Here is a 27,889-nt window from a genome sequence, read left to right on the forward strand (position 1 = left end):
TCGGCCCTCCAGATGTTTTGGACTACAATTCCCATCATCCCTGACCACTGGTCCACTTAGCTAGGGATCATGGGAGTTGTAGGCCAAAACATTTGGAGGGCCGTAGTTTGGGGATGCCTGATCTAGACATAGGAGCTGTAATGATGTGTTTTATCAGTATAAGGGTTTAATTGAACAAAGGTGAGTGGGGTTGTGCCACTTGTCTCACTCTGGAAGTCATGTGTGGCAGTTGGCACAAACGCATGCCCACCTATGTAAAGAGAGGTGTTCTATGCATGGGTGTTAAGTGGAGGGTCTGCTGCTGAGAGGCAGCCAGACTAAGCGAGGAAGTGAGTTGAGGGAGGAATTAGCGGCCAGCAGCAGTCATACTTAGCTGATTGCAGCTTCTGTGAGGTCATGATCAGGACTTGTAAACAGGAGTGTTTGTGGTGGCATTTAGTGGGGGAGTTTGAAGGGGAGGCCCGACATGCTGTCCCACAATGTACATAGGACCAAGGGACTTGGATGACAAGGGTCCTGCTGCAGTGACCTGCAACACTTGTGCCATGTTTATCTTCCTGCCTGAGAATGTGCAAAACTATATCTGCAGCAATTGCAAACTGGAAGCCTTGCTGGAAGAGAAGGTATAGCAACTTGAGGCCCATCTATCCACACTATGAAATGTTTGAAGGCGACCCGGAAACTACAACTAATCCAGAATGCGGCAGCTAGACTGGTGACTGGGAGCGGCCGCCGAGATCACATAACACCGGTCCTAAAAGACCTACATTGGCTCCCAGTACGTTTCCGAGCACAATTCAAAGTGTTGGTGTTGACCTTTAAAGCCCTAAATGGCCTCGGTCCGGTATACCTGAAGGAGCGTCTCCACCCCCATCGTTCTGCCCGGACACTGAGGTCCAGCTCCGAGGGCCTTCTGGCGGTTCCCTCATTACGAGAAGCCAAGTTACAGGGAACCAGGCAGAGGGCCTTCTCGGTAGTGGCACCCACCCTGTGGAATGCCCTCCCACTAGAGGTCAAAGAGAACAATTACCAGACCTTTAGAAGGCATCTCAAGGCAGCCCTGTTTAGGGAAGTTTTTAATGTTTGATGGATTTTTGTATTTTAGAATTTCTGTTTTTTTGGAAGCCGCCCAGAGTGGCTGGGGGAACCCGGCCAGATGGGCGGGGTATAAATATATTATTATTATTATTATTATTATTATTATTATTATTATTATTATTATTATTCCTTTGGTCACTTTGAAAAGCTCAGTCACAGCTAGGAGTTAAGATGAGGAATTTCTTACTAGGGCAGAGTGGGCTGCCCTGGAACAGCAACATGGGGGGAGCCCTAAGGAAGGAGGAAGATCATCCATTGCAGGAGATGAACCTCTGGAGGAATGTGATTCACATTCTTAAATGGACAGCTAAAACCATCCAGGTCTAAGATTTTCCTGTTTTAGTTAAAAGTTTCATTCACTATTTTAAAAATTGATCCAATACGTAACAACTGTATATTGCTTTTTCTGTATATGTGGAAAATGTGCTCTGACACCTTTCAGTCACACCTACTTATACTAGGAATTGCCAAAGGTTTCATAGAAAAGGTGTGTTCAGGTGGTGTATATTTGGGGCCGCTCAATGGCTGTGTGAGTGCTTAACTCCTAGCTGTGACTGAGCTTTTCAAAGTGACCAAAGGAAATTTGGCACTTAGTGCCAACAGGTAGCAATCAAAACAAGTAATAATGTCTAGCATCTTCTCCTCTTTTCTCCAGCTGTGATTCTTAGTTGTTCTTAAGCAGAATAAACAAACCACAAGCCTCCAAACAGAACTAGTGGTGGATCATTATTCTGTCCCACACTTACCATTGCCAGAGGCGTTGCTTTCTCAGTGATATCCTTGGAGCACCAGGATTGCCAGTTGGTGGATAGTCCTTGTAAAATCTATCTGGTTATCACCAGGCCTTTTTAAAAAGGGCAATCTGAGTTTTCACTAATGATCAGTGTTGAGTCTGCATTGTTGCTTAATTTGGTTGCAATATTTGCAAATAAGGGTTGTTCATCTTTCATTTACCCATATATGAAATGATTTCCACTTTATTTAAAAAGCTGCACTTTTCTAATTTAAGTTGTCCCCCTTTTCTGCTCTACATACTGGTAGTCGATTCCCCAGAATGATTTTGAAAATGCAATCTGTTGGGACAGTGGGATGCTGCCATATATGGAGTCAGACTATTGGTCCACCTAGCTCAGTACTGGCAACAGTGACTGACAGTGTCTCTCCAGGATTTTGGCAAGTACAGGCAACCCCCTCCCCCATTTACACACATTCAAATGAGTGTGACTGTGCACACACACATCAATCCAAACCCGGAAGTGACCAAAAAACATCACAGAAATGTCACAGAAAGGGGGTGGGGTGGCGCGCAGGCTTTTCTAGTGGTGTTTCAAATATACGTGATTTCACTGATACGTGCAGTGCCTTGGAACATAACGTACATGTAAATGGGGAGTTGCCTGTAGTCTCTCCCAGCCCTACTGGGAAATATCATTTGGGATTCAAGCTGGCACCTTTTCAGGCAAAACAGACACTCTGCATTGTCTCGTCCAGTGTGTTTAGTTACAAGTGGCAACATGGAAACATGGAGGACCATGATTTTTGGGTTCATACATGCTGTGATAACACCCAGTGCTTGTTTTATTAAATTGGTTGTAATAAATATACTTCGATTTGGTTAGAGCACAAGAGATGCATCTCTTTAATATTCTCTCTCTCTCTCTCTCTCTCTCTGTCCCTCTACTCCACTTTTATGGTCGAATGTCAACACTTTTGAGATTGATTTTATAGAGATGTAATATTAAAGCCAAACTTACTCCTCTTGTTATGTTTGTGGAACATGATCAAGAATTCATTTCCTGTTTAAGGATATCAGCTTCATGGTGGCAGACAGATTGTCTTGTCTGCCCCTCAAAAAAAGAAATTAAAATTGGACAAAGGGGACAGCCACATGCTGTTAGAGATGTTTATCCCTACAGAGTCATTTTTCAATGAACATTTTGCAAACCACATTGACTCAGTAGAGAAAGAAATTAAATGGACTGTTTCAAAACAGACCACCAGAACATATTGGCAGAGAGAAAATCTGGAGGGGAAAAGTAGACACGCATTATAGATTACCCTTTAACAGCACATCCTTTTAAAATGAAATTACCAGGATGAAAAGGTTATTGCAGTTATTCAAATGGAGAGAGAGGGAGGGGGAAACCCCTCTAAATAAATAAATCATCAGACACATTGAAGTTGTCTTAGCTCATGCTGCTGTGATTTTGTTTTTCTCAAGAATCATTATTTATTTTTTAGTCCTTGCCAACACACATTTCTGCTGAAGCATGTGAGCTATAATCCAATCAAACAACTTGGTGTTTTCTTTTTCTCTTTTTGCAGGTAAGTCAGGATTGGTCTATTTGGTGAAATGTGCAATTTGGGGATATAAGGAACCAAAGTAAGCCTTCTTCAAGCTGTCGCAGCCTGTTAACAAGGTTAGACTGTCATCTTCAAAGTTTGCACTGCCCCGGGCTCCCTATGCCACTGAAATGCCAATGATGCTATCATCAAATTCAGAGTAAAGACTGTATCAACACAATCTAAGCCACGCTGAGTTCAGTGGCGGCTTTTCTATTATTCATTTGAATAGTGCTTGTTTTCCATATTCTTTAGGTGTTTATCTGGAAAGTCAGGATCAAATGCCATGTGGCACAGAGACCCTAATTCCAAGTTACTTTTCTAGTGTGCAGCTATAGTGCACATCTATACATCATATGTCTATATAATCCTGGTGGCTCTGTTTCCGGCTTTCCTGTAAGACCCATCCCTCTAAGATCAGTTCTTTCTAAGAGTTCCTTATGGCCCTTTGCTTTAGTGAGTGGCAAGTTAACAGGTCATACACGGAAAAGCTTACTTTGTGAACCGGTTAAAGAAGTGGTTGCCTTCCACTAACCATTATGCCAAGAACATTGTTGCTCCTGTCAACCATTATATATGACTGCTGTGGAATAGGCATGCCTTGCTTCCTACATGAACCTCGCTGCTCTGAACACCTGCTAGCAATGAGCAGCTTGTCATTCATCTTGGCATCGAAATCAGTTCATTGAGCCAGCTGTCATACCTTTCTACCACCATGAATTTTAAACTTCTTTTGTTTCAGGGTTCATCTCCTTTTTGCTCCTCTCTCTCTAGCATGGTCAGGGATGGTGGAAAGAATTCACATTTAACACAGTATAGAAAACTGGATCTCTTCTGCAGGGGGCAGCAGGAACTGCCCAGGGTTCCTACAGGAAGCATCTCCTCTGGTTCCCCCACCCTCAAAATGTGACTGTTCTTTGTTTCTACTTAATGACAAAACATTTTGTATCCAGGAATCAGTTAGCACTTTTGTCCAGTTTAAGGGAACATTTCTCCCTAAAGGGAGATGGTCTTGACATGGTTTGGTCTGGCTTGTTCTTCCCTGCATCTGGGTGTGGATTGCTTTTATACATCAAGGTCATATTGAATGGGTTGTTTGCAATTTGCACAAGGGAGATGTTACTACTTTATTTCAGGTTTGGTGTGCTTTTTTAAAAACAATGGCAGCGCAATCCTATGCGTGGGTATTTGGGATCAATCCCTACTGATTTCAGTGGGTCTTATTGCCCAATATGCACACAAAGTATTGCATCCTGAGATTTCCAGTTGTAGAAATTTATCTTGTGTATTGCAAACTGAGTATGACTACTTGAGTATGACTACTTTGCATCTCCTTTTTCAGTGTATACTGTGTGAAATCTCTGGTTTGGTGTGGTCACATGCAGATTGATGAAAAAATGTACCCCACAAATATAATAATAATGCAGACAAGCCAGGCCCATTCTCCTGTTTAAAGATATGAGGACAATTTCTAATGTCTGTATCTCTGAGAAACATCCTAAGTCTAACTTTCCCAGGGTTCTTAGCATTCAACACAATGGGATGAAAAAAGCAACACGCCATAGGAATCCCACAATTTCAACTATCCAACATAGCCTCACTGTAGGGTTTCTAAATTGCAACCCTCTGTAAATGTCATTACACTTAAGTCCCTGGGAGTCCATTTAGACTTGATGGTTACCAAAAAGCAGCAAACGTCTAAAGTCATTCCTTGACTTACACAATAGATACTTTGAGACTCTTTACAAGATACTTTGAGATTCTTTACAAGATCATTGCCACCAGTGGCACTGAGGCTTAATGGCAGACAAGTGAATCCAGACTAAAGGTCTTTGGGAACTTTATATGGGACAATGGGGTGAGATAGGCCCTGTGGTGTCACCCGATTTCCTGAGCCATAAGGATTATGTGCTGTTGTGTGCATGTAGCTTGAACTGTATGCAGTTCTCTCTTCCAGCCAGCAGTCCTGATACAGACAGAGGTCCTTGACTAATGGGTGCTGCCAGTTTGAATTCCACAGTGCTACTCTTGACTTGACTTAAATGTGCCCAGTCTCCTGTATAGGCATAGTTCACCTGCCACCATCTCCCTGTTTCATTCAGTATGCTCTTGGACCAGCACAGTCATGTAAAAACCTCACAGGTAAAGCAGAGCAATCATTACCACTGAATAATAATAATAATAATAATAATAATAATAATAATAATAATAGATAGTTGGAAGTTTTGAAGAAAAGCATTCTCTAGTGTGTGAACACTGGTTAGACCCAGACAGAAGGAAGCCACTTCTGCTCCTACTGTTGCTCATCTGCCTCCAGGAAGACAGCCCTACTCTGCTCAAGACTGGTAAGTGCATGATTATTATCATTATTAATTACTGTATCATTATTCTTTTAAAATTGCATATCCTTGCAAATATGATAAGGCAGGAGGAAAGTCTGTCATTGACTTGCATTATGATATTTTTAATTAGACTTGTTGCCCTTACTATGGTAGTACTCAAATTGTGCCAGATTTTGCAAGTGAACTTTTTCAGGGTGAAAAACGGGTTCATTTCATGTTTATTTGTGGTTGTTCAGAGGCATTGTGTTTCCCCTCCCTCCTTGGATGCATTTATAAAAAGGTTTCTTCACAATGTGACCCCATCATGAGCCAAGTGACCTGCTTCAGGTAGCACAATGGGGAGTGATTGATGAAGGCAAGGATTTGATTTCTGAATCATGCAGAAAGTCTTCTTAAAGCATTGGCCATAGGGTAGCACCACATGGGCAGGGAGAAATCTGTTTGGTCTCTCCTTCACCCAGCAAAATCTCTGCATCGCCACAGAGCCAATCAAGTTTTGAAACATCACACTGGCAATGGAACATTTCTCCACTGCAAAGACAACTGGACTGACACCTCCTGTCTTCTGTTGGCAGGTGGTCTGATAGACAGCAGTGCAAAACAGAGTGTTTGCCTGGTTCACTAAACAACAGTCTCATATCTCCCCTCTTCAAAGTCAGGGTAACGATAGGGTTGACCTTGGTGACAGTGTGATGTTTCAAAACTTGATTGGCTCTGTGGCGATGCCGGTGAGGACAAACAACTGTCATTCCCCTTCCTCTGGCTGGAGTGAGGGGGAATACATCCCTCTTATCATGACAATATAGACTTGCTCCCTCTTCTCTCTGATACCTGCCCTGCACCAATAGATGGACACATTTGTTCCATTTCTATTCCCCCTGAAAAATCACAAAAAATGATTTGGGGGTGGGGGTGTATGAGGGAAATATTCAAACTTTCCATTTTGGCTGAATGTTCAGTTGCATCATCAATATCTTTCATCTGATGCATTGTCCTCAAGAATCCCCACATCCTTCTGCTTCCGCCTTTATAGAAAAATGTGATTTTGCATTTTGCTGTTGCTTCCAGTATTTGTCCCTAGACTTGTTCCTCAGGGGGAGCCCACAAAGGGCAAAAAGAATATTGTGATGTGATCCATTTTTGTGGAATAGTCCTCACCTAGGGACTGTGCTAGCTCAAAAATGGGGAACCATTTGTGGTTAAATGGCACTTATCTAGCAAAAATGAAAACTTACTACGTCAGCGGAAGTTATTTTAAAGGGCTTTCTCAGGTATGGCACTTGGTATGTGTAGAACAGAAAGCTGGTCCATACTGGGTTTGACTGTGAGTCTGAAGCTGAATCAAGATTTCTGGGCATTGTTCATATGACATTACCCTCAACTAGAACCCATCCCAACCACCTCCCTTTTTTGAGCAATCTCAATCGCTCCATTTCCCAATCCTGGGAAAATCCAAGAAGAAAATCAAACCCCAAAGCAAGGCCACATCAACACAATACATCAGGAACCCCCAAACTTCAGCCACCCAGATGTTTTGGACTACAATTCCCATCTTCCCTGACCACTGGTCCTGTTAGCTAGGGATCATGGGAGTTGTAGGCCAAAACATCTGGAGGGCTGCAGTTTGGGGATGCCTGCATTACATTTTAAAGTGCCATGATGCCACTTTAAGCAGGCATGGCTTCTGGGAACTGTAATTTGTTATGGGTGCTGGGAATTGTTAGGAACCCCCTCGCACAGCTACAATTCCCTGAGAAGAGGGATTGACTATTAAATCACTCTTGAGAATTGTCACTCTGTGACATTATTAGCTCTCACCACACTTAAACTACTGCTCCAAGGATAAAAGAATTCTGGGAGCTGTAGTTTGTTAAGTATGCTGGGATGGGAAGCCGTGACTGCTTAAAGTGACATAATAGTGCTTTAAATGTATGCTGTGGATGTGGCCCAGATCTGCTACTGCCTGACTGCTGTGTGGGCTGCTGCTGTTTGCATTCTCTGCAGTTAAGGTGGTGCCAGAAATGATATACAGTATGTAGTATGAAGGAAAGGGTATGTAGGGAAAATCTAGAACTTGTCTGCAGAGTGGAAGGAAAGGAGGATCTTTTTCTGCCTCCCCACTTCCAGTCATTCTCTGAAAACTGGAGAAGGGGCCCACAGAAGAATATTAAGGGGACAGGCAGGGGAAACACAGCTTGTTTTTGCAGTCTTCAGATGAGCACTAGACCATATGAAAAATGAATAAAAGGTTTTAGCTGGAATTATTTTGTACTCGGGATATGATGGTAGTACCGGGGGGGGGGGGGGGGGGTAAAAGGAATCTACAGTACATCCAACTTATTCAAGAAACTAATTAAAATGTTATAGAAAACAGCATTGCTGTATTGTGAGTCTACAGTGTAGCTTTTAATACTGTAAGCCATCCTGTGATCTTTGGATGAAGGGCGGGATATTTATTGAATGAATGAATGGATAAATGAAAATAAAGAACTAAAAGCTTTGCATTTAAAATCTTCGTGGCAAACAGTGGAAATCATTGTTTCTAGTCTCTCTTGTTTAATTCTCTCCCTGTTTGCATTTTTACGATCTATCAGTGCAGATATTATTCCCATCCCCACCTCAAATCCTCGCGTTGCATTTTGTTTGATGCTCAGCTGCTGTTCTCATAGACATTCTGGTAGTTACTTTCTTGCCTTAATTACTGATAATTCGGCATGAAACATAGGAAGCTGCCTTATGCTGAGTCAGACCATTGGTTCCATCTAGCTCAGTGTTCTTAACACTGACTGGCAGCAGCTGTCCAGGAATTTCAGGCAGGGATTCCCCCCCCCCCCGCCTTGGATATACCAGAGATTGAATGTGGGACCTTTTGCATGCAGAGCACTGAGCTGTGGCCCTCTCTCCCTCCTCCCATATTATTAATGCTGCTGAATACCAATTGCTGGAAACCATAGGAGGAGAGAGTGCTCCCTTGTTTGCTGGTTTTCCCACAGGCATCTGGTTGGCCCCACAGAGAAGACTAGATAAACCATTGGCCTGATCCAGCAGACTCTTCTTAGAGTCATTGTGGGCACAACCATGGGAAACCTATCCTAAACCTATATGAGACCACATATCCCAGTAGAAGTAGAATTCCATATCAATATTTGGCTCACCAGCTTCTAGTAACTTCCTGGAAACCCATATCCAAAACATCTGTTAATTTAGCAAAAAGGTCAGGCCGCCCTCAGGTTTAAAGAACCAATAGTAACATTTTGCCTGAAAAGCATCTGCTTTACTTCATTTTTTTATTCAAGAACCCAATAAGGGGAGAAAAAAACCAAGCTTGCAAGTTTTAAACTACATCCATATTTTATTTTTCTGCTTCTACCAACAAGGCTTCTCTGGTGTCAGATAAAAAGCCTCAGCTACAACAAATAAAATAAAATAAGAATTCATATAACTTTATATTGGCAATAAAAGATGACTCATTGGTGTCTTTGCAGGTAGTTCTCTTTCTTTAGCACTGCAATCATTAGTCTCAAGCATCGATTTATGAGCCCCACATGTTATTCCTGGGGCAAGGAAGATGTTATGAAAGCACAATGTAGATCTCAGGTTTTCCTAAGGCTGAAGAATTCTAAAGAGCTCTGCTTGACAAACGCGAGCTCCAAGTTGGACTATGCTGCTTACTGACATTTATTTTCCCTAAGGTCTGCTGAACCAACAACAAAGCAGGCCAGTGGTCGCAGCACAGTGGAAAGCTCTGGGTGCAAAATTCACTCTGACAAAGGCTATAGGTAGATGGAGACTTGAAATATTTCCATCTAGTCTATCCCTCCTAAGCTCCGTTGCCCCCTCTCCACACACCCACAAACACACACACACACACCCCTGTGCAGTGTGGCTCTAAATAGCCAACATCCTGGCCTGTTTTTCTTCTGTTCTTTGGTCTCTCTTCTTTGGGCAGATGCAGCAGAGTAGGAGATAGCTGATTTTTCGGGTGAACTGGGCTTGGGGGAAAGCATCAATGAAGAACCTGGCTTAGTTTCTTTGGGCTTATGGCCAGTAGCCTTAGAGTCTATATTAGGAATTCAGTATGATTTCTGAGCCTTTGGTATAACAGCTCCTAGTCTCAGACGCATCCTCCTCCTCTCAGTATTTAAGCTAGAGGCCAAGGCCCTATCTGGAGATGCTGGAATTGAACCTGGGGCCTTTGCAGTTCACCAAGCAGAAAAATGCTAACAAGAATGTTATATTACGGGAAACTGCACACAAAACCAGACAAGCTCGTGAAAGTGATGTACAAAAATACATTGTATTATGGAACATTTCTTGTAAAAAGCATTATATTGTGTTAAGTTGTACACCAAAGCAATGCCAGACCCTCCAAGTGTCCCTATTTTCCAGGGACAGTCCCGGATTTACAGAAGCTGTCCCAGTTTTTTATTTGATGCCAGAATGTCCCGCTTTTCCTTAGGATGTACTTCTTTTCACTGGAGAAATATTGGAGGGTAGGGAGTTATATGACCCCGAGCCAAGGAATAAGTAACTATACAACCTTTAGAATACATCTGAAGGTAGCCCTGTATAGGGATGTTTTTTTAATGTTTAATGGCTGGAGTACTATTATTATTATTATTATTATTATTATTATTATTAAATAGGACGTCTGTATTTTCATCAGAGAAATGTTAGAGGGTATGCAATGCATGAGGAGGAACATGCACAAAATGGTATACAAATTTGCAAGCCACTTATTAAAATACTGCTGATGAAGAAATGTAGTGAACTAAACTTAAAACTGGAAGCATGAGGAGCACAGACAAGCTGAAACTGACAGATTCATCTGTCCTTAACCATCTTACCTTACCCAAGATTCCAAAGGTCTTCCTAAATATTCTCTACAATCTGAGGGACTCTGATCTCTTTAACACTCTTCTTTTTCTAAGATCTTATAAAAACAGCCATGAGCTTCCAGATCCTGAACGTCTCTTAACTTTTATTCCATTCACCGTATCCCTTCCTCCTCCTCAATGCTGCTAGGAGCAAGTGATGTGCACATCTTCTGAGATCCTTCTGCTACATAGGATTTGGCTCTTGATTCTGCTACTGTCCCTGTTAAATCAGCTGGGTGCTCCACTTATATCTTGACTTATTAATAATCTGCAGATTTATTGGTTAAATCCTTATGTGCATTGTTGGTTGGCCACTAAAATAGTCCATCTGATGATAACAAGGTGGGATTTGAGGTGGCGGTGAGGTTTTGGATCAGTAAAACACAGCCCATAAACAATGTAGGTAAAGGTAAAAAGTAAAGAACCCCTGGACCAGTCAAATTTGTTTTCACGCATGAAGCTTAAATCAATCCTTTCTTCAGACAATGTACAAATCTATAACCTGCATTAGCTTGAATACTCATTCAGGTCACAAATGCTTCCCTTCATATTTTTCTTCCTCAAACTTTTTGATAAATAGCATAAGAGAGGTTCAGTGGTCATTCAGACTTTTTATATGAACAACAAATATGAACAGCATCTTCATCTCGAAGTGTAGAACATCATGATCACTGGCTTGTGATTGTGAAGTCATCTCCATACAAAGGCAGAAAATCGGCCTTTCCCTGGAGAGTGTTTGATGGAGTTTATTGTCACCCAAGATCAAGAATAATGTGTCTGACATACTGCAGGGAATAGGTAGCACTGAAGCAAGACTTGCCATGTAGCAATGTCTAACTCAGAGAGATAGCTTGGGTGAATATGTTGTACCTCTGAGTAATTAAAGAGGAGAAGGCAAAGGGCATACAGCTGAGCATGAGAAGAAACAATAGACATGTCATGCTGGAATTGTGCAGTTTGTGACCAGTCATGTTAAATGTTATCATCTCCAATTAGCTGTGCCTAACTATTTGGGTGATTTCTTTATCATCTTTTAAACTTCTTTGGTAAAGTAACAGCTCTGGTTTATGCACATTTATTGAAATGTTTGTAAGCTTTCCAGATACCCAGATAAGAATGAAAAATGAGAACTGTCTGTAGCTAGTTGCAAGGCATTACCCTGGCAAAAGGCTTTCTGGGATCTTCTTTATGTTTTGAAAATGATTTGTTATACTGATGCTTCCATTACAGGGCCCTCTCCACAGTTTCACATTCAAGGAACTGAATCATATCTTCCCAGACCATTCACGGGATATGTGGAATTTTTTTTTTAGAACATGGTAACTCTAGAGGGTAACCGAGATCTTTTTGGATATAAGGCAGGTTTCAGCTATTGGCTGGATCTAGAACGTAAGAAGAGCCTGCTAGATCTGGCTAAAGGCCCATCTAATCCAGCACTCTGTTATTACTGTCAGGGCCAGCCCTACGGCTGCGCCCACAGCAACCGCGCTGTGCCTGTCTGCCCACCGCACAGCAGCGCCTGTGGCAGCCGCACTGTGCCCGCCCGCCCTCCCACCACGCTGGGAAACGGGGCGGGGGGGCACCGGAGGGATCCGTCGCTCCACGGCGCCAGGGGTGCTTAAGACGGTCCTGCTTACTATGGCCAATCAAACAGGAAACCTGAGTGCAACAGCACTCTGCCCAGCTGGAATTCCCAGCTACTGGTATCCAAAGGCATACTGCCTCTAATGGTGGAGGGTGAACAAACAGTTATCATGGTTAGCAGCTGTTAATAGCCTTATCTTCCATGCATTTGCCTAACCCTCTTTTAAAGCCATCCAAGTTCACCATACTGCCTGCTTGTGGGAGAAGTACTTTCTCCCACAAGTACTTTGAACAGAGATATCGGATTCTTATCTCATTATACATGATAAGCGATCTTCAGCCATCTCAACCCTTGCTTTTTCATGCAAAACCATTTGCAGTCGTTTGCGGTCATCAACAGCTATCAGTCAGTCAATCACCCATTTCCACCACCCTTCTGAGTGATCCCCCCTCCCCATCCCCACCCCTCCCCACCCCTTCTCTACATAAGTGCCTGGAAACTTCCATTTCACTGTATCTGAAGAAGTGTGCATGCACACGAAAGCTCATACCAAAATAAAAACTTAGTTGGTCTTTAAGGTGCTACTGAAGGAATTTTTTTTATTTTACTTCGATCCAGACCAACACGGCTACCTACCTGTAACCAGTACTTTCTTCTGTCTGTCCTGAATCTTCCAGCATTCAGTTTCATTGAATGTCCCTGAGTCGTAGTGTTATGGTAGTAGAAGAAAAACTTTTCTCTGTTTGATTTCTTCACACCATACATACTTTTATAGACCTCTATCATGTGACAAAGATAGAGCTGGAGAGCCAGAACATGTTACTGGTCAGTGTGTATATTCCTCCCACCTCCACTGTCACAGCCAAGAACCATCGATGGGATCTCCTCGCACATGTGCTCAAGAATCTGGACACTATCTGGCCCGATTTACCCATCGTCTTGACAGGGGATTTTAATGCCCACCTAGGCCAAGGGCGGGAAGTATATACAAAAGCTTGGGAGATTTTGGACTCTACTGTTTGGACTTCTGCTCATGGGAATGAGAATCACAGGACTTAGAAATCAACCTGGAGGGCTTAAGGCTCACCAAGCTAACTACCACCAGGGCTTTTGGTGTGCGTAGATTGGGAAGGCTCTGGGAACTTTACCTTTCTCTCCCCACAAGGAAATGGTGTGGTGGACTATATTCTGGTCCCCACTAAATTGCTGCCCCACGTGGCTGAGTTCCACATAGGTGATCCTATGCTAAGTGACCATCTCCCCCTTCAATGTAAACTTGTGTTCCCATCGAGAGTGCAAGAATATATAATCAAGCTGCCACCCCAGGAACTGCGTCCTCAGTACACAAGGATCCAAATTAACAAGCATACACTATCGTTTTTTCAAACCTTGGTGTATTCTGATCATGTGACTCATTTGATCTCGGTAGGGAGTGGTGAACTCTCCCCAGTAACCAGAGTCACTTGGTTTGAGGAACTCATGGACACCTTAAAACTGAATTGCCCCATTCACATCCACACAGGCCACACAAGAAACCAGGGTCTGGTTAGTGGACTGATAATGAAATCAAAGGCATTAAAGTGGAGGTTAGGAGAATCTACAGATAGTTTAGAGAGGCAGGCAGCTCCCGATTGCCTAATATATATTTTGCTAGAATCAGGCAACTTAGGGAAACTATCCAGCTTAGCCAGATAAGATACAGCCAGGCTTGCTGGGATTTGTTGCTTTCAGCCATCCTTACCAATGATCATAAGAAATTTTGGGAAGTTATTGCAGACTCCCCACAGACCCAAGGTCATCGACTGACATTGATTCCATCTATGTTATGGGTAGAACATTTTAAGGTGATCTTCTACAATGATTGTGTTCCACCAGACAGCCAAGATGTTTCCCCCTCTTCAGCCCTGGTTGAGTGGCCCCCTGTCTCCATTACTGAAGTAAAAAAAATAATTTCTCAGATGAAAATAGGCAAAGTCGCACGCCCCGATGCCATCCCGTCTGAAGTAATCAAAGCCAAGCCAGACTGGTGGGCCCTGATTCTAGTGGAACTATTCGCTGTGGTGGATAATACTGGAATTATGCCTAACTCATGGCAGAAATCCATAATTATTCTAAGCTTCAAAAAGGGGGACAAAAAGCTGCCGTCTAACTATCAACCAATAAGTCTATTATCAAATATTAGGAAATTGTATGCAAAACATCTATTATCCAAATTAACCATGTGGCTTGACGTGAATAACATCATAGGTCCAGAGCAGGCAGGGTTTAGGCCAGGGAAATCCACCTTACTTAACTGTATAGTGTTATCCCATCCAGCTGCCAAGTACACACGGTACCATAAAGAAGGCCTTTATGTGGCCTTTTTAGATCTTAAGGCTGCTTTTGATTCAGTCAATCATGCCTCTTACTCACATGGATGGGGGATAGAAAAGGATGTGTGTGTTGAGAAAGGGGTGCTATGGTCCAAAATACTCATCCAGTTAGAAGCCAAGACCATGGTCTGTTTGTGAGCAAGAGTTTAATTTGCAGGAAATGAAGTTGGGGGACCAATAAATGGGTGCAGTTTGAAGAGCCACCTATAAGAGATGAGAGATGCTGTGGAGGAAGGATTCTGGGAAGGTAGTCTCAGAGCCAGAGGAAGCCTGGAATTGGGGGAAGGAATATTGGTGACAAGCAACCCTCTCCCATCCTACTGAATGCTTGTAGAGCTGGCTGGACCATTCAGAAGGAGAGCCTTAAGGTGTGTGTGAAATACTCCATCTCACTTCACAACAATCTGCATTTGTTGTTCAACAAAATGCCATTTTAAAAAAATCCTGTACTGAGACTGCAAATAGCAATTTTTATTCCATTTTGGTAGAAAACAACAGTACGAAGGGTCATTCTAGCACTAGATAAAATTCACCGATATCTAATACAGCTGTCAAGGAAGCATTTTGAGCTTTAAGTAATGCCAGTTCTGTTTATCTTAATACAGGGTTATGAATTCATTTCAGAACTGTGGCTGGTGCATTCATCTTTTCATCCTGAAAATTGGATGGAATTATCAGTGACATGGGAAGGGGAAAAAATATTTAGTGTGGAGTGACAAGTTGTTTTTGTGTACATATCGCTTCTGTGCCAACGTAATGGCTAAAAACCTCACATAACAGCAGATATTTATCAGTGGCATTGGGAAATTGGGTTGCGATCCCACTCATCTGATTTACATTTCAGTTACAGTGTTGCTTGTGTGAGACAGACGATGTTGAGAAGAAATGTACATTTATGCATGCCAGTCAAGCTGTTAGGATCACCAACTGGTTGCTTCTTGAGAGAGGAGACTTTATGCTACTGAATTGTTCATTTGGCATCTGGCCATTTTTTCTTTTTTTAAAAATGAGAGAAGTTTTCTGATGCGGCAAGGGGGTCTCGTAACAAGGGTGCTGGTTCTGCAGGGAGTATCAAGGACCCTCTGCCTTGCCACCATTTCTGAGAGCGATGCTGGTTCCTTTCCATTCCGGCCATGCTGGAATGGTGGGGGCCATGGAGGGAGTTAATATGCATGTATCTCAAAATGCCAGGTCAAAATGTCGAGAGGGACAGCATGATGTGATGTCCCAGCAGTCTCAAACAAAGATGTTTTCCTTTGCCTCTATGGAACAAAATGTCCCAGCAAATCCCCTGCACCTATTTGGAGAAGGGGGAACCCAGTGTCTGGATCTTGCATTAATCTGATCTCAGCATAAGAGGTATATTTCTAGGTTCTTTGCTTTGTTCCTCATAGTATTTGCATCCATTCTTCTTACTGAAGGATTGGTCACCATTTCCTTGTCTTTCACATGACAGTGTTCCCCAACCATCAGTTAGTAACTACTGTGCTAGTCAAAATACGTACTCCCTACTTTTATCATTGAGGAAAACAAGGTTTCTAACAGGTTGATCTCCATCAAGAACAGGGTGCTTTAAAAAAAAAAGTTCAGTTTCTTTTGAAAACATTTAAAATGGATTTCATTTGGCAAGGATGCACCACATTTAGCTTTTAAGTCCCAAGAATCCTAGAAGCATCAATATATATTGAAAACCTGCAAAATTTCCTGCAGTTGTTAACTAACTTTGGTTCATTAGATAACAGTTTATACAAGCCATGTATTGTTTTTGAGCAACTTCAACGCTTTGGATACTTGTTCCTAAATTGCTGGGTAGAGATTGGCTCAGCATGCACAGCCTTATGCAAATGTTGAAGAAGCTTGCCTCAAGTGACAGGCAATGACTTTGAAGGAGCTTGCTTTTGGCAAGCCAAAGGAGTGGCCCGGGTGGCTCTTTTGGCTGTGGTTTAATCCCATAACTCTTTAAGCCACACACCATGTTTCCTTTACTATCTTGATCTTCCCCACTTCAGAAGTGGGTAGATGCCTATCACATCTTCATATTCACTGACCTTATAAATAGGCACGACTTTTTAATTTCTTTTTTTGTCAATCATTTCTCTCAACCTTCCAGGCATGATTATGTTGTGACTGCAGGTACCAAGTCAGACAGCAGCTCAGCTGACTTCTGTCCTTTAATAGTTAGAGTTGTCTGTGCAGTGTTGGTGGTTTAGTTCAGCAGGTTATGAGCTTGGATTGTCACCTAGTTTGACAGAGAGAGGCATACATTACATATGACATCTGGGGCTTGGATTTGCTGCTTGCTTTAATTTTCCAAAGCAACGCCTCACAAACACCCAAAAAAGAAAATTCCCACTTCATAACCTTGAAAAGGTATGCCTTTGGTTAGGTTCGGTGTAGACTGGTACTAGAAAAATGAGCTTTTAGGCCCACCAGACAGACTATTAACCTCCTGTCATCTTTGGCTTGTCAGCCCGGCTGCATCTTCATTTATTTGTTCAGCACTATGTCTTTTTTCGAGCTTGGTTAAAAGGAACATGACTCTAAATATACTTGGTCACATTTTCTCTTTCAAGCTAGAGAGCTGCTGCATCATTGGATGAGAACAGAAATGAAGTTAATATCTGCTTTCTACCATGGCTGAGCTTTCTATTATAAACAAACATCCTGAATATCTGATAATTCTGAAGGATCCTAAGACTTACTGCTAGTTATTAGAGAGTTGTTGACACACTTTAAAATCAAAAAGCACCAATCTTTAAAATAGAAGTAAATGCAATCCTATACACACTTATCTGAGAGTAAAGTCATGCTGAAGTCAATGTAACTACCTTCTAAGTAGACACATATAGGATTGCAGTGATATATACTTAATGCAGAGATGAGGCATCTGTGACCCCCAAAATTTATTGGGCTGCAACTGTAAGACCACTTGCCATTGTGTAGAACTGTAAGATCACTTCAATCGGGTAAATTCTACCTTTTCAGACCCAGGTCCCATTTTTAACCCAAGTATGGATTTGGGAACCCATGGTGGTAGTGCTCCTGTTGTAACCTTGGGTCAGGCAGCAATCCACTAGTGGGTCTTAGGACCAGTGACTTTGATCATCTGGTGAAATTCTTCTCATGGCACTGCGCCCTACAGAATATAAATTTGTTTCTCAAATCCCCCCCTTCCCATTTTTCCATTTTCAAAATGTTTAAAATTATTTTGCTGCCCTCCAACAAATTAAAATTCATTTTGCTTTTTTTAAACTGACTGTACATGGCATGCTCTGATCCATGGGGTCACGAAAACGACTAAACAACAACTGCCATAGGCACCCCGCTGTGGTGTTAATTGTTTTTGTGCCCCCAAGCCCCCCATTGTCTACTTTTAGTGTTTTTCAAAAACTGTATAGATTTATTGACCAGTCTCACAGGTTACCTATTGCGATTATGTGATATCAAACGTTTTAGAGACTCAACCAGAAGCCCTTCTTTAAAAAGTAAAGGTGGAAAGGTAAGGGTGGAAACAAAAACTTAAAACTTAAAACAAAAATCAGAATATTTTAGTTTGCTTCAGAAAGTATTTAAGACTGCAGTCCACAGCTTTCCAAAGGCAACTGCAAAAGACCCACTGATTTGAATGGAATTCAGTGGTCCGTTATGAACAATAAATAAAACCCCAGCGGCATTTTAGATTCCTAGATACAGAATATGAGCAAATGCTTTCAAAATGTAATTTGAAGATTTAACCCAGTGTTTCTCAAGTTCCATAATATGAAAGTGTTGGTATTTTCCCTCACAATAATAAACTGCTTGAGTTACATAAACAGAAGTGAAGATAAAAATAAGCTCCCTTTAATGTGACAGGTGCTGCTGCACAGTTACATCCCTTATTTGTACACAGCCTGTTTATTTACTCCTTTGTTCTTGAGTTAGAAAACTTTGAAAAAGTACATCAGTCGCTGCTGATCTGATCTCCATTGATGTGTTATAATAAATAAATGGGGATTTGAAATCTACAGTAGAATGTAATGCGGCTTCCTCCTATTTATTATAAAGCATAGAAAACTAATAATGGTCCTGGACTCTTAGCCATTATTCTTCTGAACCTTCGTTTGGCACTGCATAACAATTGGAAAAGGCAGCAATTCATGTTTTCTCAGGCTTAATTTGCATTTGCATTACATTCTCAGTGCATCAGAATGTGCCACTGTAAGGCATAAGCAGGAGATAATCATTGGGTGTCGATTTTGTGCACCAGAGAAATTCTCCTTGAATGTAATACTTACCGTATTAGCATCTCAGTAAATATGAATGGCATTAGAGGAAACGTTGAAGCACTGAAATTGGCACATTTCTTCCTAAGTAACTTCAACAATGTCATGTTTTATTTATTTGCTTGCTTTTCAATATATACACATGAGGAGAAGACAAAATGCAGTTAATGCAGAATGAAATGCGGATATTGTAATAAGATAGGGGGCACATCTTTTGGGAGGAGTCGTGTAGGTAGGGCGTGAGTGGAACCCTCAAGGAAGAAATAGGATATAATTTGGAAGGTCAGAACTCCTCAAGTCTTCCTGTGAACATGCAAAGAAGCAGGCTGGAGCACTTTCTTTAAGAGTATCCATCACCAAATGAATAAACATTCCTGTTTATTCTTTTGCTTATGTTTCTGCTTGTGCCCCCCTCCCAATAAATAAATAAATAAATAAATAAATAAATAAATAAATGGTACAGAAACAAATTTGAACAAATATGGTACATTAAGATCACACCCACACTGTATAATTAAAACACTTTGTATCACTTTAACAGCTGTGGCGTCTCACAAATAGTATTGGGAAATGTAGTTTGTCAAGGGTGCTTGGATTGTAGCTCGGTTACAAGCAATTCCTGGGATTCTTTGCAGGAAGCAATGGGTGTTAAATGCATGGTGTGAATGTGATATAAGAGACAAAGCAATGCAAGAGTATAATGTTGGTACATCCCAGGACCTATTCCTTTACCTGAGAGCCAGTGTGGTGTAGTGGTTAAGAGCAGTAGACATGTAATCTGGGGAACCGGGTTCGCATCTCCGCTCCTCCACATGCAGCTGCTGGGTGACCTTGGGCTAGTCACACTTCTTTGAAGTCTCTCAGCCCCACCCACCTCACAGGGTGTCTGTTGTGGGGGAGGAGGGGAAAGGAGATTGTTAGCCGCTTTGAGACTCCTTCGGGTAGTGATAAAGCGGGATATCAAATCCAAACTCTTCTTCTTCTTCTGGACCAAGCAGATTGAGGTATTTGAAGAAGCTTTTCTGTTCTGTGCATGCTGTGTTTAGAGTTCTCCTGCAAAAGTCTAAGGAGGCTTCCAAGTGTTGTGGAACACTCTGACTTGAGGAGAATTGGATAGGCTTCTGGAAATTCCACTGAAATTTCCGAATTCATAAAATTAAGAATATAGGAAGCTGCCTCATACTAAGCTGGGTCAGTAATCCATCTAGCACAATACTGACCGATAGGGAAGGGGAAGAAATTCAGTTCAGTTTGTATTTAAAAGGGAACCTACCAGATTTACACTTCCCGAAACAATACACAAACCAAAACACAGCTAGCCTTAAGAATTTGTACATACCGTAGCTAAGTTTTGCAATTCAGTTCTCACCTAATGCATGAATTAGGGGGAGTTCATTGCAAAAATATGTATGTTAGCCAAAACAGCACACAAAAATGTGTTGATAAGGAGAAATTCACACTAAAATGTTGAATTTTCATGAGGATTTAAAAACACGCACATGCCACATATTGCTACAGAAATGAGGACAATGGGATTTAAGATTGGAAAAATGAGAAACTAAGATAACTGAGAAAGGCAGATCCCTCCATCTATACTGACCAGCAGCAGCCCTTTGGCAATAGCCCTACCTGGAGATACCAGAGATTCAGCCTAGATCCTTCTGCTCTCCCACCGAGCTCTGGCCCCCTTCTGGGTTTTGGCTACCCTTACAGGTGGCACTGTGGGTTAAACCACAGTGCCTAGGGCTTGCTGATCAGAAGGTTGGCGGTTCGAATCCCCGTGACAGGGTGAGTTCCCATTGCTCGGGCCCAGCTCCTGCCAACCTAGCAGTTCGATAGCAGCTCAAAGTTTTCGTGTGCTGCTCTGGTTCGCCAGAAGCGGCTTTGTCATGCTGGCCGCATGACCTGGAAGCTGTATGCCGGCTCCCTTGGCCAATAATGCGAGATGAGCGCCACAACCCCAGAGTCTGTCATGACTGGACCTAATGGTCAGGGGTCCCTCTAACTTTACCTTTACCTGTAAAATAACATGGCAAACTGACTATGCAGTTCTGCTAGTCACTTTTCAAAGTATGGTATAGAATCCCATGCAGACACAATATGTGTAGCTGCTATACATTGAGCCCCAGACTGGTTCCATTTAGCCCTCTTCTGTCTAAACCAGGCATGTGAAACCTGCGGCCCTCCAGATGTTTTGGCCTACAACTCCCATGATCCCTAGCTAGCAGGACCAGTGGTTGGGGAAGATGGGAATTGTAGTCCAAAACATCTGGAGGGCCGCAGGTTTGACATGCCTGGTCTAAACAGACAGAATACCTTTCCAGGGAACCTCAGTCCTCACCCATTACAGCCTTCCTGTATAAGGTTTTAACTGGAGATGCAAGGGGTTTTAGTCTATTTATGTCTTTATGTGGAAATAATTCTCTTCCACTGAACTGATTCACAACATAAAGAAACACATTTAAAATCATATCATATATAAAGGAAAAATACCACCAGAGTTAGTGGTCGGAGAGCGCCCTGGGAATGAGATGTGACTTATACATAGATCTGAAGCATCTTTCCATTGCTTCTTCCCTGAATAATGTTCTCTGCATGCAAGTCTTGTGCTCTGCCACTGATATATGGTCCTTCCCTATTGAAAGGTATAATTACATATCACTCTTAGAGAGGCTCCTGGGGGCTCAGCTGGAACTTAGTGCTTAAATGATGAGTGTGAACATTAATAGGGAAGGTTACCCCCCCCCCCCCACTGAGGCCTGATGCAGAAAGATGATAGGAGCTTCTTTGATAAGCACAGCAGTGCTTTCAAAACATAACATGATTTAGTATATCAGGGTAACTGTATGAACAGTCCATTAAAATCTGAATGGCCAAAGAGCTGGTGTCTCCCTCCCGGCATGCATACCTTGCAAGCTAAATCAGATGAAGAGCAGCCACTGAGGGGCCTTGGCCTTGGTTATGACACTCCCTTCTGTCAATGGCAAAATATGAATTGCCTTCAGTGGCGGGAACCTTGAGCATCCCTTATCATAATTCATCCCTTATTTACCTCCACAAGAAGATCTTCCCTAAACTCTCAGGCTCCCTTGAAAACCCTTGGCCTGTGATAATGGTAATGGTGGCATCCTGGGAGTTTTTATTGACATTAAACATCCATGACAGCTGCAAACAGAGAGTCTGTTGGGTTGCAATTAAAGCCTCAACATAACGATTCCAATTCCAATCATCACAGGAGGACAATACAATACTCATCTAAATGCAGATGAAAGGGTTTTTTGTTTGCTTTGTTTTTCCGTCTATAGATTTTTCCATGGCCCATCTCTTTTCAATGGCTTGCCACGAATAGGGACGTGATGGTACAGTGAATGTTGACACACGTGGAGCAGCCACTAAGAGCGGGTTCAGGCATTCATTCATTTATTTATAAATAGCTTTTTAGAGCAAATGCATAACAAGCCAACATTTGCATTTTATATTACAGATAGGGAACTTCATGTCTGGGGGCCAAATGTGGGTCTCAAAACTTGTCTGTCTGGCCCTTGGGAGTATCCCCAGGCCACACCCCTGCCACACCACCTGCTGGCCCTGCTAAGTACCCTCCTTGCGTGTGCTTGCCTCACTGGAATACATCCTTTAGCACAGATAATACCCCTTGCTTTCCTGGATGAAGGATGGAGAGTGGTGTGAGTGTATGCTTGTAGAAAGGTAACATTTATTTATTTATTATGGTAAAATTTATTTATTTATATCCTGGCTTCTTCACAGAGCTGGGACACAAAGTGGTTCACAAAAATTAAAGCACATATAAAATTTGCATTAATTGCTCCACCCACTTTTGACTCTGCTCCCATGAACTCCTGGAGCCTTTAGAAGGTTTCCCTCAGGCTGAAAAAGGTTTCTTAACCCATGTAAGAAACAAAAACCTAGCTTTCCAAACTGGGCTGATGTGAAAGGAAGGGAGGCCTGCGGCGGCGGGGAAACACCGATTGGCTAAGATGCGGCATTCTGCGAGGGCGGGGGCTGCATACTAACGAGCTGTCAAGGGCGCTGATTGGATAGGACACACTGGGAGTCGGAAGCGGGTTGATACATTTTCATGTCAGGGATCAGGGCCGATGCTAGGGTTTTTTGCGCCCTAGGCGAGATCACCTTCTGGCGCCCCCCCCAACCGCCATTTCCCAGAGTTGTTGACCTTTTTAAGAAAAAATAAAAGTGGAATAAAAAATGAAATAAAAAATGAATAAAAATAGAAAATAAATAGAAAAATAGAAAATAGAAAAAAATAGAAAAAAATAGAAAATAGAAAAAATAAAAAATAAAAATAAAATAAAAAACAGCTGAGAGGCGCGGTGAGGTGGCCCCAGGCTCGTGGTCCCCATGCGCCTCCAGAGCACGCGCGTGCCTCAAGATAGCGGCCTGAAGCCGCTCAACAGTGACAGGCACGGAGGAGGCAGCCCCAGGCTCATGCTCCCCACGCGCCTCTGGAGCTTCGCGTGGGGAGCGGGAGCCTGGGGCTGCCTCCGCTGAACAGCAGAGAGGCGCGCCTCGGGATAGCAGCCTGAAGCCACTCAACAGCTGACAGGCGCAGTGGAGGCGGCCCCAGGCAGCTGCCTAGTTTGTCTTAATGGATGTGACGGCCCTGGGGATAAGAATGGTCGCGGGCGCCGGGGTGTTTTTCCGACGGCTCAGAGCGCTGAGCGTGGTTGCAGCAGTTGGGGCGGCCACCTACGGGGCTCATGGTTTCCGTTGGAGTGACTGAGATGACTGAGATGTACTTAAAAGAGCTCTACGAGACGGCCAACAAATACCACTTCCTTCACAGCCTAGCTGCGTTTGGTGTTTTTTAACTTAATAAGTTGGTGTTTTTTAACTTAATAAATGATGAGAGGAATTTAAAAGAAGAAGAAAGAAACAAAAAACTAGATTCATGTAATCCCATTACAGGAGAACAGGAGAAGTAGTAAAAGCAACTGCAAAACAGGTGACAGGCAATTAGTGGATGTATCCAGGTGTCCTGAAAGGATCTGTGCCATGCCTGTTGCTGCTCAGTATGTTCATTAATAACTGGGTTGGCAGAATGCAGTAAACATGACATTCACAGATGAAACTAAATGGAGAGGAATTAAAAACTGGAATAAAAATTAAATTATTTTAATAAAGAGCTAAACAGGGGGGAAAATGAAGTCTCACAAAATCAAATATTATAAGCAAAAATTAAAGCAGAGGTTGGATGGCCATCTGTCATGGATGCTTTATTTGAGATTCCTGAATTGCAGGGGGTTGGACTAGATGACCCTTGGGATGCCTTCCAACGCTACAATTTTAAGATTCTAAGATTCTAACTACAGTAGTTTCTTGTTTGTTTTGCTTCATTTTCTTTACTTTCTTCAGTTTCCACATCAGAACTTTTCATGATGTGGGAGGCTTGTAGTAGACTGTATCATATGTGAACGATTTGTCAAATGCCACAGTGAAGGTGAACATTTGGTTCATTTGTAATTGAAAGTTGCCCCTGAAAATGTTTTATGTCTCAAATGTAGCATTTTGTTCCAAATAAAACAAACAGATCCTCCCAAGTCAGCAATAAGCCAGGCCAAGCTCCTGAAATGGGGCGAGCCACCAGTGCTACTCCTCCCTTGCCATTATGAAATGGGTACAACATAAGAAGTAGATCCAAAGGCTTTTATCTTACTATGTGCCTACCCAGTCTCCATCATGCAGCACTTGTGTCACTTGCACAACTCAAATATTCTACTAGTCATTTATTCCCGCTGTTAATGTTTTCCAAATAGGTATATTCCAAAATAGAACAGCAGAGGGGAAATTAAGCATCCCCTTCCACAATCTCTTACTTAATCCTTCACCCACTTACGTTGTAAAGTAGCAGAAATGCAGTGTGTGTGTACATCTGCAGGCATGCATGTGTGTGTTTGCATCACACACAAACAAATGAATAACTTAATACAGTTGCTTTAAAGGCACTTGGTTTAGACTGAAATCAAAGAATTCAGAAGTAAAGCCTTGTTTTCAGTTTAATGTTGGGAAATACCATCAGATTCAGCTAAGCCAATATTTTGTAAACTTTGTCTGAAACAGCTACTGTAGGGAACGCTAAACAAAGTAGCTCCTGTATATTCTGTTGCCTTAGAGACCGAGAAACATCTGTATCCGTGCAGGCAAAGTGATGCAGACATGGTAAGATATGACTTCCTTGCGTTCCTCTCTTCATCTTGCTGTCAATAGTAATGTTTTATGGTGGCAATATGCTGAACTTCTTTTGCATTGTATTGTATCTGGTTGAGTAGCATCTCATGGTCTGGGAGAGCTTAATTAAAAAGGTCTTAAGTCCTTAGTCAGGATGCTCTCCTACGAAAAGATGCTGTCACACAAATAATTTTTTTTCAAGATGAACTTGGAGGGACTTGAAATGATTGTTGTTCTGGTGATAATTGTGGCATTTGTGAAAGCTCTTGAGCATATGGGACTGCTGGAAGACACTGATGAAGGTAGGATCTTTAAGCACTTTGGGTTTTGGGAAAGGTTTTGTTGCTAAGAATGTTCACTTTCAGTATTTGTACATGCAGTGAAGGGGGGGGGGGGGTGACACAGAACCGAACTGCAGAAGTCACGATGAAAAAAATTCCTGAAACAGACATAAATCTTGAAATATGTATAGTTTAATTTTTTTTCTGCAAAATGTGGATCAGCTTTTTAAGAAAGAATTTACAGAGAGCCTTTAGTATAATTAGATGTTTTTCAATAACTTCATTGCAGAACTGCATTTTGTGCATGAACTGTGAACACTATATCTTGATCCAGTCTCACAACTTTATTACAACAAGCAATTTCAAATATAATTGCTGTAAGTATTCGTTACAAAATCCATGCATTTTCCTGCTCCAATGATATTTAGGTTTTATAAGTGGATTTTGTCCCTCAAATACTTTGCTTTTCTACATCTTCACTTTTTTATTTGGTACATCTATAATCAACAGCCTTTCCTAACCTTTCATTTGATAGCACATTATTGTACTGGCTAAAACATAAATATCTGGTGTTGGAATATATGTAAGGTTTTGCTGATAAAGAAACTCAGGCTGTTGTTGCCTTTGCTGTATTTGCAAGAGGTTTGTATGATTTGCACAGACAGGAAAAGAGAAATAGATGACATAAAAGTGAATGTATAATAGAAAGCTGGTGAGGCCAAGTCTATGTAGAATATACAAGGGAAATGACGTGTGATTATTTTAACAGTTGTTAAGGGGAATGTTGGTTCCCAGCTAGACTGTACACACATCAAAACAACTTTCTTTTTGCTTCATAGTACATTCCATAAATTACAAGAGATGTAGCTGAATTAATTTAACAGTGTAAATCCGGTTTCAAATACTTTAAAAACAATATAACTTACAAAGTTTGACAGAGTTTTGGCATACTTTAATTACTGTATTAATGAGTAAACATATGTATCTTGCTTTTGACTTACTCTTACCCTATTAGATGATTTGAAAGCTTAAAAAAGGAGAAGAAGGGGTTTTGAAGCCATATAATTAACATACATTATAATGCTGCTTTATTTGCCCTTGTTAGAATTTATAAACACAGTTTATCTGTGTTCAGATTACAATTCAGATCAAATGAAATCAAGTCTGAAAACAAGCTTTAACTGTAATAAGAGAAATACTTTAATTTGACTTCCATCCATTTCCAAAAGAATGTTAGCACACACATACTTATCACAGGAGGTTGTAAATGTACTGTGAGAACAGCAAATTCCAGTTGCAGCTCCCATCAGAGGTAGGATAAATTGTTTTGCTAAAAAAAAAAACTTTTTTGCTTTTGTTTTGACAAAAATGGATGCTTTGTGAATAAAATTACAAAGGTATTTTAGCATCCCTTCAAGTAACTGAAGGAATGAGAGCAAGATAGGGATTTCAGGGGGGATACATGCTAGCACCATATTTTCCGCCCTCCCTTCCCTACAGGTGGGCAGGGTTTGCGGCACCGAGTGGGGGCTCACCTGGACGGGTGCCTCCCACCTGCTTGGGTTGGCCTTTGACCTGCCAGGATAGACAATGGACAGCAGGCCAAAGAAAAGAGGCTGACCCTTTCAACCAAGCCTCACTTCCTTCCTTCCAGGTTTTCTTCCTTCCTTCCAGGAATGTATCCTTTGTGAGTATATGTCATACATCGGCAACCTCTGGCCCATGGGCTGGATACGGCCCACGGAGGCTGTTGATGCGGCCCATGAGCCACCCGGTCACCGAGCCACCCGCTCGGCATGTCCCCCGTGCGCTGTGCTAAACTGGCGCGGTGCGGGGACTCGCTGAGCGGCACCTGAAATGGTGCCTGAGCAGATGCTGGAAATCGCGTCTGTGTAGCCGCAAAAGTGATTTCCGACGCTGTGGACATGCACAGAAGCCATTTCCGGCCCCCTGGACATGGGAAGCGTGGCGCCAGAAATCGCTTCTGCGCAGGTCCGGCCCACGGACGATAGTCCGTGGGAATGCTCCGTCCCACGGCCGGAAAACATTGCCAATGCCTGGTATATGTAGATATGTGAAATGCTTTTCTACCTTCCTCTCACTTTCTCTAATATAAGAGACTGAGCACACATTTTACTTTGGGCTATTTTAAAATTATTTTTGACACTGTAGGTTTGTTTGTTTTTTTAAAAAAATGCAGATTGTATCTGTCTGGGTAAATAAATTAATAGTTAAAAAGTACTAGTGTTAGGTTTTAAGCTCAGATCCTGAGGTTTTAAGGACCTTGGCGTAACAAATGGTCAGCACACTAGAGCCCGTTTCATGTGTTAATAATGTGAAGTTACCTCTTGTGTCCAAAGAGGCAATGGTAGGTCTCTGTGGCCAGTCCTACCTGCAAGATCACACAGGTCCTCAACCCTACCCACTGAAGTCTACACATTAAGCATGAATATCTGCCTAGGTGAAGCAGACAGACATAAGAGAGTATCCAATGACCTCATTCCATTAGTGCAACAATTTAC

General features: G+C 42.1%; 1 protein-coding gene across 7 annotated transcripts in view; it reads left to right on the plus strand.

Moving 5' to 3' along the window:
- Positions 1-27,889, plus strand: part of KCNIP1 (potassium voltage-gated channel interacting protein 1) — a 566,415-nt gene that overhangs the window by 381,970 nt on the left and 156,556 nt on the right. For 2 of the 7 annotated variants that reach the window (XM_060271729.2, XM_060271728.2), the window contains exon 2: positions 3,424-3,518. The exons of the other annotated variants lie outside the window; for them this stretch is intronic. The gene's annotated coding sequence lies outside the window, so the exon portion shown is untranslated. The remainder of the gene's footprint in view (positions 1-3,423; positions 3,519-27,889) is intronic. 7 annotated transcript variants of the gene reach the window in all.

This window comes from Zootoca vivipara, chromosome 2 (genome assembly GCF_965207765.1).
Source record: "Zootoca vivipara chromosome 2, rZooViv2.hap1.1, whole genome shotgun sequence".
Classification (NCBI taxonomy): domain Eukaryota; kingdom Metazoa; phylum Chordata; class Lepidosauria; order Squamata; family Lacertidae; genus Zootoca; species Zootoca vivipara.